A 12,685-nucleotide genomic window follows, 5' to 3' on the forward strand; every position below is an offset into this window, starting at 1 on the left:
GCCAATTCAAGGGGGAGGGGTGGAGGCCCTGTAAATCACAGTAAGGCTTTTACTCTGAGTGGTAGATGGTAAAGCGTTAGAGGGCTTTGAGGAGAAGAGTGACACAATCTAGTGTTTTTTGACAAATATTTGTTGAGTACCTACTGTGGGCAAAGCTATACACTTGGGTGCTGAGGACGGACTAATGAACATGACAGGCATGGTTCCTGCCTCATGGAGCGTATGTCTAAGTGGGAAAGAAAGAAAAGCAAGTAAACCTGCTCACAAAAATAATTCTAGTTGGGATGACGCTGAAAAACTAAATCAAGGACCCAGGAGCTTATGCCTCTCCGTGTCATGGCATTAAGGAGACTTCTCCAAGGAGCAAATATCATAGGTTGGTCTTAAAGAAGCGAGCAAAATGTAACCCTGGGAGACAGAGTGCACCAGGCAGAGGGAGCTACATATTCAAGGGCACAAGAGATGAAAGGATGTGGCCTGTTGCAAGGACAGAATGAAACTGGCACAGCCGGTCCCCAAAGCAGGAAGAGGTGAGGGAGTGACAGGAGGAGACTCTGGCATCAACTGGAACCAGCCCAGGCTGCAGGAGTCACCTGGTAAAGGGATGTGAATAAGAAACTGGTGACCCAGGATTGAAAAAAAAAGACATCATAGGAGAGCTAGAGGGGGAAAGCGGTGCGAGGTGCCTGGCGTGCCTCTGTGGTTGAGCATCCGTCGACCTATGAACCAGGAGTTCACAGTTCTATTCAGTCAGGGCACATGCCCAGGTTGCAGGCTCTATCCCCAGTAGGGAGCGTGCAGGAGGCAGCCAATCAATGATTCTCTCTCATGATTGATGTTTCTATCTCTCTCTCCCTCTTTTCCTCTCTGAAATCAATAAAAGAAAATATATATTTTTAAAAAGCTGTAAGAGGTTGGAGGAACGAGAACTCACCTGGAACTTTGGAGGAAGGAGGCAGTGTTTACCTGAGCTCTGGGGGTGCCTGGTTTATCCGTGTCCCAAAGGGGAGAGGATGTCCTGGGAAGTCAGATCCAACCTCAAATGCCTGCTCAGCCGGTAACAGCTGGGCCAACCTAGAGCCTTTAGGAGCCTTTTACTCCAAATGAAATGACATGTGCCTTGCAGGTTTGAGAGAATTAAAAAGTGTTCATAAAATTCCCTGTGCATGGTAAGTGCCACACACCTGTCCTCGTGATAGAATATACATTCTGTGGGTTTGAGTTTCTGCTCCCCGGTTTGAGTGAGAGCATAGAACCAGAGATAGTTACACTGTGAAATCTAGGTGACATTTTCAACACTTGATTTGTGTTTGTTTGTTTTTTGGACAGAGCAGGGAGAGGGAGAGAGAGAGAGAAACATCGATCTGTTGCCTTCTGTACGTACCCCGAGCAGGTATGTATCCTGACAGGGAATCAAACCCGAGATCCTTCGTACATGGGACAATGCTCCAACTGAGCCACATGGGCCAGGGCCCAACATGTGGTTCTTTAAGGAAAAGGTGCATAACTTCACTCATATCTAGATGAGCACCTACTACATGCCAGGCACGGAGCTGGGCACTGGACACACACTGGTGACAACATGACCCCACATTCTGGTCCTGCCAGTGTACTTGTGGAGCAAACAAGAAAGGAACAAGTGAACGGTGACTTGTGACAAGTACTAGGAAGGAAAAGAAAGGAGGAAATGTGGGGTGAGCGGGAGAACAGAGGGAGAACATCTAGAGTAAGGAGTCGGGGAGTGGGGATCAAGGCCCTTTCCAAGGATAGGGTTTGTAGGCCAAACCCACCTGAGGTGGCTAGTTAGTCTGGATAATTTAACTCCTTTTCCAAGAAATAACTTTCCAAAGTAAACTGTACTCTGGGGACGAGAAGGAGGCAGGCACAAGAAGAATTAGGTGGAGGAAGAAGACAACCACTCCATGGGCCGCGTAAAGGAAACAGCAATTGGGAAAGGTGAAACCAGAGAGCAAATCAGCTGTCGTTAAAAAACAAAACCAAAAAAACAACCCCACCGCACTCCCCCCGCCCCCCCCCAAAAAAAAAAACCACACAACTCCTGGGGAAATTAAAACCTCCTTTCTCTGGAGAGCAGACACTGGCATTGCTTTTCCCAGAAGATGGAATGTATAACATTGACTTAAAGCGACTGATTTCCCATGATTTAACCAGAAGTGAAGTGATGAGTGCCATAAGCTGTGAGCAGCCACTTGTGAGTTCTATGAAGCACCCTCGAGGATGCAATTGCAAACACCAGGACATTCTTGTTCTATCGCAATATTCCTTTGCAGTAGTCAATGGTTTTGTCAATTTTATAGATTTGAAAGAAAACCATGGAGACCCTGTGCATCCTGTTCAAATTAATCTTAGACCTTCAGTGTATATCCCACGTTTACTCGGGCTCACTCAAGACATCCAACTCCGCCTTCATCCCCAGAGAACACTTGCGGATTTTACTGCGGATGTATAATGCATGAGAACATTCCATCCAGGAGGCAATTTTACTAAAAGCCCTGTGTTTTCATTCTCCAAGAACTCTTGTGCCATGACTGAAGTTGGCTGCACCTTCGAGGTGCTAACTTATACGAACATGATCAATATGCAGGCTTATGAGTACATACTTCTTAATAGTCAAGATTGAAGAGGTGACTTGAAAGGAAATCTATAAGAAAATCTGACCAAGGAAGCTATTCTACTTGTTTTCTGGTGTCTTTCGAAGAGTATCGGTATCATAGAACCCACTGTCTTTCCCTTTTTGGTTTAGCTACCAGGAAACTCGGTGTGTGTCCAAGCCAGTCCTCCCTCTCAGCCATCCTTGTAGCTGGCATGTTTTTCTCCTATTGTTTTTCTATTTATATTGACGACCTTGTTTGAATATATAGGTTTGTGGTTAATTTATAATCATTCATTTTGAAAGGGGACAAATAATACTCGTAGATCAATACTGCTTCTTACTCCAAATGCGCACCAGATTTTGGGATCTGTGCTCTTCAGTAAACAAAGCACGGACTTCTAGGCTCAGACCCCCAAAATGAACGCTGGCCTCCTTGCCTCTCCCTGCTTGACCTCAGCCAATTCTCTTCCAAAAGTCTATGTTGAGATGTGCGTCGTCCTTTTCAGCAGACGACACTAAACACGTTGTTCCTGCACCAGGAAGTGCTGGGAAGAATAACCGCTGTATCTCCTGAAAACTTTTTTTCTTTTGGGGGCAGTTATTTTTTGTTGTTATTTTTTGCAGCTTTATTAAAATAGATTTTATATATTGTGTAAGTTTAAGGTACACAACCTGTTGATCTGATAATATATATTGCAATATGGTTACCATGGTAGCATTAGCTGATACCTTCATCATATTACATAATTACCATTTCTTTTTTGTGGGGAGACCATTTAAGATAAACTTTTTTTTTTTTAGCAACTTTCAAGGATAAAATACAGTCTTGTCAACTATATTCACAACGCTGTGTATTAGCTCTCTAGAGCTTTTCATCTTCCAACTGGAAGTTTGTACCTTCAACAAACATATCCCCAATCCTTCCCCACCCCTAGCCAGAGCTTTTCCTAAGCAAAGCAAAAACAAACAAACAAAAACCCTGAAATCTCATCATCATTGTTTTTAACTTCCCTCTTGTCTGAGTTGCTTGCCTTAGCCCTAACTCAACCTGAAGACCTTTTTATTCAGAATGTAAATGTGAGGTGTGGATAGGGTTATATGGTTTTCTTCTTCCAAATTTTTTTCATGTGGCAAAGTAGTCCATGTCAACTTGAAAGAGTCTCAGAACTAGAAGAAGGGACTGTACAAGATAGTTTTATTGCCCTAGTGGACAATAAAAATGCTGGGCAGGAAACTCCAATCTTGAACTTCAGATACTGCTTCTAAGGACCATAAGGAGAAGGTAGGTCATGTGTTGGAAGATTACTGCACTGGTCAACATCTTTGGTTGGAAGCCACAGAAAACAACTCTGTCCAATTTATGTGGAAAATTAACTCATTGGAATGCTATGGGGGAGATAACAGAACAAAGGGAAGGTTGTAATACCAGGTGTGGAAGGGCAGGGATTGGGGTAGCTCAAGATGTGTAACAGGATGACCTACCGTCTCCTTAGAATGAATGAGCATCTGTAATGTGTAGTCCTATCCCTCTGCTCAAGGGCCAAACTCCAAAGAAAGCATCTGTACACCCCAGCTTATGCCCCGTGTCTGTCTCTCAGCCAGTGGAGGAGGCCTTCTTCGCAAGTCCAGTGTCTGTGCTCGAGGAGAAGGGCAGCTCCCTCAAAGCAAAATCAGAATGCTCAGAACCAGAAGAAGGGAAGTGGAAGATGGTCAGGCAGAAACAAACAACGGAACCAACCTCCTGCTTATGAATCGTTCATTAGGGACAGTCATTGGCACTAAGACTTCCAACAAACCTGATGATTCTATGAGCTGCACCATAGTTCACTCTGTTATTCCCCTCCTGTGACACCACAGCTAGGTCTCTGACTTCTGTGACTTCAGGAAGCGTGAGAGACAGAGTGGCATCCTGGAAAGCTCTTACCCAAAAGTTAAGAGTCTCAAGTTCCTAAGACAAGCAACCACCTCCCTGTGGAAAAATATGGCCTACCGAATATAACTGTTAAACAGTCACATTTAAGTCAAGGATGTGTTGCTTCGGTGATTCCATCTGGAGACTTGGCTGGGAAACACATGCTTTAAAAACATGGCAGCAGTATCTCTTTCTATAAATTTTTTTACTTTGATCAATTACCAGTGGGAAAATGGTATGTGGGTCAATGGCCTAGAGTAGCCCCTGCCCAGTGGTAGCCTTTGTTTTCTGAGCATACCTTGGAAAACAACCCCTTTTCTGAGTCCCAAGGAGATTTGAGCTGGGCCAACCAATGGGTAATTTGGAGCTGTGGGGAGGAGAGGCTTTTGATGAAGTTCAAGTGGATTAATCCTACGGGCCAATTTGAGTTGTGTTGTATGTCTTAGTTTCTGGGTGCAATAGGGACTTTAATTGCACCAACACTAGTACTGACCACCTATTTCAAGCAGCCTTTTCCCACATATGTTCTATAAGGTCACTCTCTTATTTCCTTCCTGGTGTTTACCATAATCTGAAATTAATTCCTGTTTCTTGGCTTTGTTAAAGAGAAAAGCGCAGCCCCCAAATGGCGAAACTTGTGCTTTAGCATGATGATTTAGCCAATGACACCAAACCTACATTTAATAGCTGACCTAATTGCTGTTTCAACCTTTCCTAGAAATATGTTAATCAACCAGTCTGGAATTTTCTGGTCAAGCACTAGTAAGGCTCTCTGTCACATGGGCCCTCTCTATTTCCCTTACCATCTCCACAGAAAGAAGAAGTGATCTGCATTGGGGGGAGGGAGGGAGAGAAAACCAAACTTTCAAGGGTCTCCTCCCTCAAAAGACATTGTTTTGGTCTAAAAATAATCCTTTCTTTGGTTAATAGCTCCATGCCCCACCCTTCTTTCGATAAAAATCTTCCATTTTGCACAACCCCTAGTTGCCCCTTCTAGTTGCTGGATGAGATGCTTTCCAATTCATGAATCACTTAATAAAGCCAAAGAGATCTTCACATTTACTCGGTTGAATTTCATTTTTTAACAGGTTGTGAAGCACCTATCTCCCATTGTTAAGATGTAAAACCACAATGTCAAAGTCTGTCTTGCTCAGTTATATCTCCGCCTCAGTACCTGGTACACAGCAGGCTTTCAATAAACATTTGTTTTATGACTGAATTGCTACAGATGGGAGAGCATGTGGCTACTCAGAAGACTGAGCAGGATAACCTTTGCCCATGGGAGGAGAAGCTGATCTCTATTCTTCATTTCAGTGTACCTACTATGTGCTAAGCATTGGGACACACAACAGTGAACAAAGCCGACAGTCCCTGCCCTCATACTACTTACAACGCGTTATTTACTAAAGAATAATGAGTCCTACTTGCTCTGCTGAACAAGGATTTGAAAATTATTTGAATGGTAACAACTGTAATAGCAGTAATTAGTAAGAATAAATAGCCATAATTTACTAAACACTTACTATGTGCCAAACACTTTGCACATATTACCGAATTCAAATCCTTGTAACAACTCTGTTAAAATTTAAAATATGAAGCAACTGGGTCTCAGAATGCTGAGAGGAAGGGCCCATGGCCACACAGCTGGGGAGTGTTGAAATCAGCTGGTCTATGCGACTCCGAAGCCTACAGTATCCACCTCCATCTCCCGCTTCACCCAGAAATAGGTAGGCTTCAGTAGCTGGACAGATGCTGATTGGACACCAGGGCACTGATCTCCTCCCTACGACATCTCTAGCTCCAGCAGACCACTCCACTGGACCTTACAGGATGCGACCAGGCCTTCACTCCCCCTCCAGGTGCCTCACCTCCCGGTGATAATTGCAATCATCTACCTGAATGCCTGCAGTGGATCGGGTGTTCGACTTGCCTCATTACATTGAACCATAAGAGCTCCGGGCGGCAGATGATATGTTTGTACTCGCTCTGCAGAGAAACCTGAGGCTTAGAGAAGGCAAGCCTCTAGCCCAGAGCCCCACAGCTGCTCAGAAGCAGCACGAGGCTTCAGGTCACACCTACTGATATCAAACCAGCCGGCCACACCAAACCCCACAAAGCCGCAGCCACTCACCGTCCTTCTCCCGCCGCCGGGCTTTCACCTGGGCTGTTGAGGGCTCCCTCCGTTCCTCCACAGCAAACACCGGCTGCTTTTTGAAGAGTCCACTCGGGCGTCACTTCCTCCAGAGAAGCATCCCAGACCTTCCTCTCCTGCCAGTGTCGGTCAGGAGTCCTGGGGTGAGAGCAGAGACTCCATGTAGAGCAAACAGCTCTGAGGTCAGCCCACGTGCGCCTCGGGCTTCACGCCCAGCGGGGGCAGGGAGGTCTTTAGGGCGAGTTCTCAACTCCGCTCCCTCTCCACCTCTAACACCAGTTCAGGAAGGTCTTCCCTGACAGGGTAACAAACAGGCCTACACCGATCCTCCTACTAACATCCAAACGGCTCATGCGCCCCAGAGGCAAGGCTCCTGCTCCGGCCTAAGCCCAGGGTACGACTTTTATTGGCCCCATTTGGGTCAGGTGCCCAGTCCGGGAAGATGCTGTGTTCTGATTGGCCAGGCCTGGGCCACATGCTCACCGTGGAGGCAGGGAATAGCCCCCACCTTAACCATATGGACTGAGAGTGGGGGAGGGGTGACATCTCCAGAGGAAACGTTAGAATTTAGATGTTGTTACCAGACGGGAGAATGATGATCCGCAGACAAAAAGAACAGATGTCCACTACACACCCCAACCCAGACGGATCGGATGCCCAATTTCATCTTCATAACCACGTTCATGTGGGGTATTTGTTGTGTGAGTTTCCTCCCCCACAAAATTATACACTCAAAGGCAGAGGCTGTGCCCTTCTCTTCCTTGTAACATCAGCACCCAGCACAGTGTCGGACACATCAGAGGTGCTCACATCCTATTTGGTGAATGATCAAATGTACTAATTAATTTATAAGGAGCTCATGGTGTTATTTTAACTTTCGAAGGCAGCATCATGGTGAGGTAGAAAGAACACAGATGCTAATCAGTGTTTCTCAAAGTACAGTCTGGGGAACCAACAGCTTCTGATTAAAAATGCAGATTTCTGGGCCCGAGATCCGAGCTATTGACTCGGCATCTCAGTAAATGGGATTCAGGTGCATTTTAAGTGATCCGTAGGCACATTCCTGTTGGAGCCGTGGCCTCACAGACAATCTGAATCATCTGTGTGAGTCCCCAGTACCATCTTCAGCAGCTCAGTTTGTTCCTCTTTAAAATGGGGCTAAGAAAGCCTACATATTAATATGTAATGAAAAGGCAGCAAGATAACACAGGTGAAGTTTCTTTATAAAGTGCTACATTAAAGTTTTTCTAATAATAACTGTTAACTTCTGGAATATTTACTATGCATGTGTCAGGTGCTGTTCTAAGTTCTAATTATATGTATTAACTCATTTAATACATTAACTCAAAACAACCCTATGAGACAGATACTCAGCATTCCCGTTTTGCTGATGAGGAAACAGACACAGGTTGTTTTTCCTGATAAGTGGCTGAACTAGGATTTGAACTTGAACTCAGCCAGACATCAGGCTCCTTACCACTTACTCTACTTTCTTCCTATAGATAATATTATTTCGTTCCTACACAGTTCACCCCCATCCACTTTTAAGGGTAAAATGAAGACAGTGAAACTCTTTGAGGAAAAAGAGCTCTAAATATAACCTAAAACTACAAAATTTCCTTGAAAGGAGAGAAACAATGGTGGTGTATCAGTCCGTGGCCTTGACAGAAAGCCTTGGTGAAAAACTGGTCATAGCAGCCTGTAGTCTAGCTGCAATAGAAAAGTCTCATTCCTAAAATGTACCTTGCTAGATTTTATAACACCTCTGTGCTTTGAAAACCAGAACTAGTCTTTACTCTTCGATGACTGTTTTTATTTTGAATTGGTATATTTCTTGCTCCTCATTCTTTAGTTCTAGACACCAATGTATTTTTTCCATGAAGCATGAGCACAGCCTGAAGTGCAAGCCAAGCGCTCAGAAATGTGATAGTTGTTACCAAGGATTTGAGAGGAAGATACAAAACCTAGAATCAAGATTTAAATGCTGCACTCTAGTATCTGAGATGGCACCGGTCCCACGGCAAATGGAATAAATAAGGCATTAAGAAACCACAGAATTTGTTCTGGTTCCTTAGCTGGTGGACTCAGCTGAAAACCCCAGCACACAGCCAGATTCTGTCCACCTGGCTGAACCGGACTTTGTAAAATAACCCCCAAACGCTTCTGCTGTGGATGCCTGGACATTCAGGTTTGATTAAGATGTACTGCTTGTCTCAGATCCATACCCTTGGTCTACTGTGTTCAAAAAAAGGAAACATTAAGATGAGGTGGTCCCTGAAAGCCAGATGAACAACCCCGAGAGATAATTTAACTACTCTGTGACCTGTATCAGCCTTCATTTCCTTGCTGCTCTGCCCCAGGCAGAATTGGGAAGACAGTCACCTGGGGCGGGGTTCAATGGTCACCAAGAGGGAGAGGAGAACTGAATGTGAACTGGTGGATATGGTACCCCTGGGGGTGGGGGCTATGATTCTAGAAGAGAGGAATAGTTTGGTGAATGACCAGATTACCAGAACTTTTAGGGAACCCTCAAAGCCCAGCCTGATACATTTTTTCACCCATGAAAGAAACAACCAGAGTGTAGGGGTGGGGACACCAACAGCTTCAAATCAGCCCCTCCCAAAGGGCCGGTGGCTGAGCTCGCTCGGTGGTGGAGAGCCCGCCTTTTTGCCCGTTTCCTAGCTGGTGGCCTGCTGAGCTCTGCCTCTGTCCATCCAGTGTCCACCGCGGAGCCCGGCCAGGGCTCCCTTTTCTTGGGCGATGTACTTTCAACCAGTTTTGAGCAGCCCCATTTCAGATTGGCCTTTTTATGTTTGATATAAAGAATAGTTGTTGGCCAATTTCATCTTTTCATCGCTGTTCTCTAGGCCTGAATCCAAGCAGTTTGTCAGATGCTCATTAACTCCCCCTTTGGCTCTTTCTAGTGTGTCTCCTAAGCTCATTGTGCCAAGAACTAACGCTTTCTTTTACACGATTCTCTTTCTCTGCTCCATCAGGGAGACAAATTACTTTCCAAAAGGGATCGCCAGGGATGGTTTAATGAGAATTTCTTTGGGGCTAGGCATGGAACGCAATGTAGTTAACATTCGGTGGACTTAATTGGACTTTTCTTTTCTGCCTCTTTTAAAAAAAATCTGAAGCTATCCTGTTAATCTCTCATTTGTAATCAATTGTGTTGACTAAACAAAAGTCTAGGTCGTCTTTTCTTCCTGTCCCAGACAATCCTTTGTTGCCTCTAAATGCCTCATTCTTGAGTGATCCTGGTCTCGTAGATGGGCCCGATTGTTGACAGTTCATTATTGCGCTTTTGTCCATTTAATCTTTCTTGCTGTGTTTTGCATGTGCATGCCTTAATGAGCTCCGTTGGCAATTAACATGTTTCTAGGAGCAAACTGGTTGCTCAGACGGTTGAGAGGGAAGTGCAGGGAAAAGGCCAACGCAGCTGCCTTGAGGTTGTTTATTTCCCAGCGTTTTCTCAAGACTCCTGTCCCCTCTTTGGCAGCCCCCCACTCCTCACTCTCACTCCTCCTCTTCCCCCCGCAGCCCATTCAGCACCGGCACACCTGGATGCCTTGTTGCTGTAACTCTTGGGCCTGGCTCAGGCAGCCCTCCATCCTCTTGTGAGCCAAACAGCAAAATGGGGACCTTACAGACCCACTTCTGCAGCCAAGGCAAGGAGCACAGTGCTCCCCCAAATATGTCTGGGTGCTGGCAACTTCTCTGTGTCGCCCTTTGCAGAGAGGAACCTCTAACCCGCCTAAGGCAACAGGACTGTACAATCTGTTATGTTCAAGGCTGTGGCTTTGGAACAAGGGGAGGGTTTTTTTTTTTTTGAGTTTTGCTGGCAAGATCGCTGAAGTGTGAGCAGTCATGGACAGAACAAACATCTTGTAGGGGGAAAGATAATTGGAGTCTTTTTGTGTCTGTGACAGGATCCCCCCTCCCCCGCAATTTGATTTTTTCCCCCAAATATTTTTTAAGGGTGGCCTCTTCAATTTAATCAAGATTAGAATATTAATATGCAGCTGATGACTACCTTGTTTAAGTCGTTTACGGACATTGCAAACTACAAGTCATGCAAACAGTTTAATATGAAGAGGGGGGGAAACCTCAAAGACTGAGCCCGTCACCCATCAATTCCGATGCACAGTGAATAACTAAGAAGGACCCCCGTTAAGATGGTGACTAAGGGCGCTGAGTGTTGCCTTCAGAACCTGCACTGTCTGTGAAAGCTATTCAGTAATTCAGACAAGAGGTCCCCTTTCTCTTCGCATGACTTTTCGGGTGAAGGAATCCTTGATTGCACCCCACATCGGAAGGAAACAGGCATCTTAAGCCTGGGAGGGATGACTTTAAACCTGTGGGAAGCAGAGCGAAGCCCTATAGATACAGAATCATTCTGTTTACCCACAATTACCACCAGATGTGAAATAACACCTTCTCAGGTGAGAGCGATTGACAGGTTAAGTAACAATCAGTTGGGAGGAAAGCACCTCAAGGAGGTCGGAGTAAGCAAAGCCCCGCTCAGGTTTGCCCCAGAGCCCCAGCCACCGCAGAGAAGAGCAGTCCAAGAGAGGGAGGCCTGCTGCTCCCCTCGCTGCTGTTATCTCATCTGCTGTCTAGTTGGCAAGCAGGCCCCCTTCACCCCTCGTCAGAACTGTACCTGAAACACATCTCTCCAGGGTCATGAGCTGGGGACCCTTTCGGTGTTTCTCCTGTGAAAAGAAGAATTTCTGAAAGAAAGTTCTCTCACTTGATGGTTAGAAAGTTATTTCCCCAGATGGGGGCATCCCACCTATTTTTTCATTTATATTTTCTTCTTAAAGGAGCACTTGAACACGATTTCCACACGCAGGCCAACTTTTAATCCCAGTTCTCTAAGAGGGTGCCTTTGCAGCAGATTTTGTGCTGTTTACCTCTTGCCCAAAGTTCTGGAACTACTTAGAAAGAATGTGGGCTTGTCCTGGCCATTGGTCGTTGTCCAAGAAGCACATCTGCAAAGGATCCTTTCAGGAATGCAAGAAGGAAGGGATTTTGGTGGAGACCACTGTCAGGGGCACCCAAAATCTCCCCGAAATGGGGGCGGGCTGTGAGGAGAAGGCGGGGCTAATAAAACCTATTCTGAGAACCCGGGTAGGCACCAACTCCCCAAACCCGGCCTGGAGGTAGATGTCTGGGAAAAGCAAGGCGGTATTTCCACATCCTTGGCCGCCAAGCCGTCCTTGCCCATCCCAGGGTTTCCTGGGGGCTGTGGCATCTACCGAAATTTCAAAGTTAAATCTGCCTCTCCCTCTGGGTCCCAATCTCCCCTCAGCGAACTGCAGCCAGAACGAGCTAACATTTAAATTCCTCTTCGCTTCCTCCTCCCCCCCTCCCCGGGCTGCATCTTCCCAGACTTGGGGAGGTGGGGGAGGATAGAGAAAGGAGGACGCGCTCCTTTCAGGAAATGGAATTCTAATGTACACGTTCCTATTTCTGCATCGGAGGCACTAAAAATAGCCCCGCGACAGCCTGAGGAAGCTGTCGCCTTCCTCTGTGCAAACAAAACCGACACTTCTCCTTCCCCGCGCAATGGGTCTGCGGGTTGGACGGGCGGCCGGGACCCCACCGTTGGCGGCGACCGGGGCGAAGCATCCACCTAGCAGCCGGGAGCGTCTTTCCTTGGGTCCCCACTTGACGATTTCTCCAAGGACAAGGACTGGAGGCCGTTTAGATGCCCGTGTAGCCTGGATTCGAATCCCAGCCCCACCTCGTCCCCATAACCCTACCATGTCATTTAGCGGATCTCTGCCTCCACTAGTCAGTCCGTAAAGTGGGCACGATCCTCCCCATAGCGAGTGGCGAACACTCGGAAGAAGGGCCTGGCATGGAGCAGGCGCTCCGGAAATGCCAGCGTTTAAAACCTGCAAGACGAGCACTGACCGCCTACTGTGTGCCGGGCTCGGGGATGACCAGACAACAAATCGCGCTCACAGTTACTTGGGGATCTCCTCCCTCCTCAATTCTC

This window comes from Myotis davidii, unplaced genomic scaffold (genome assembly GCF_000327345.1).
Source record: "Myotis davidii unplaced genomic scaffold, ASM32734v1 scaffold189, whole genome shotgun sequence".
Lineage (NCBI taxonomy): Eukaryota > Metazoa > Chordata > Mammalia > Chiroptera > Vespertilionidae > Myotis > Myotis davidii.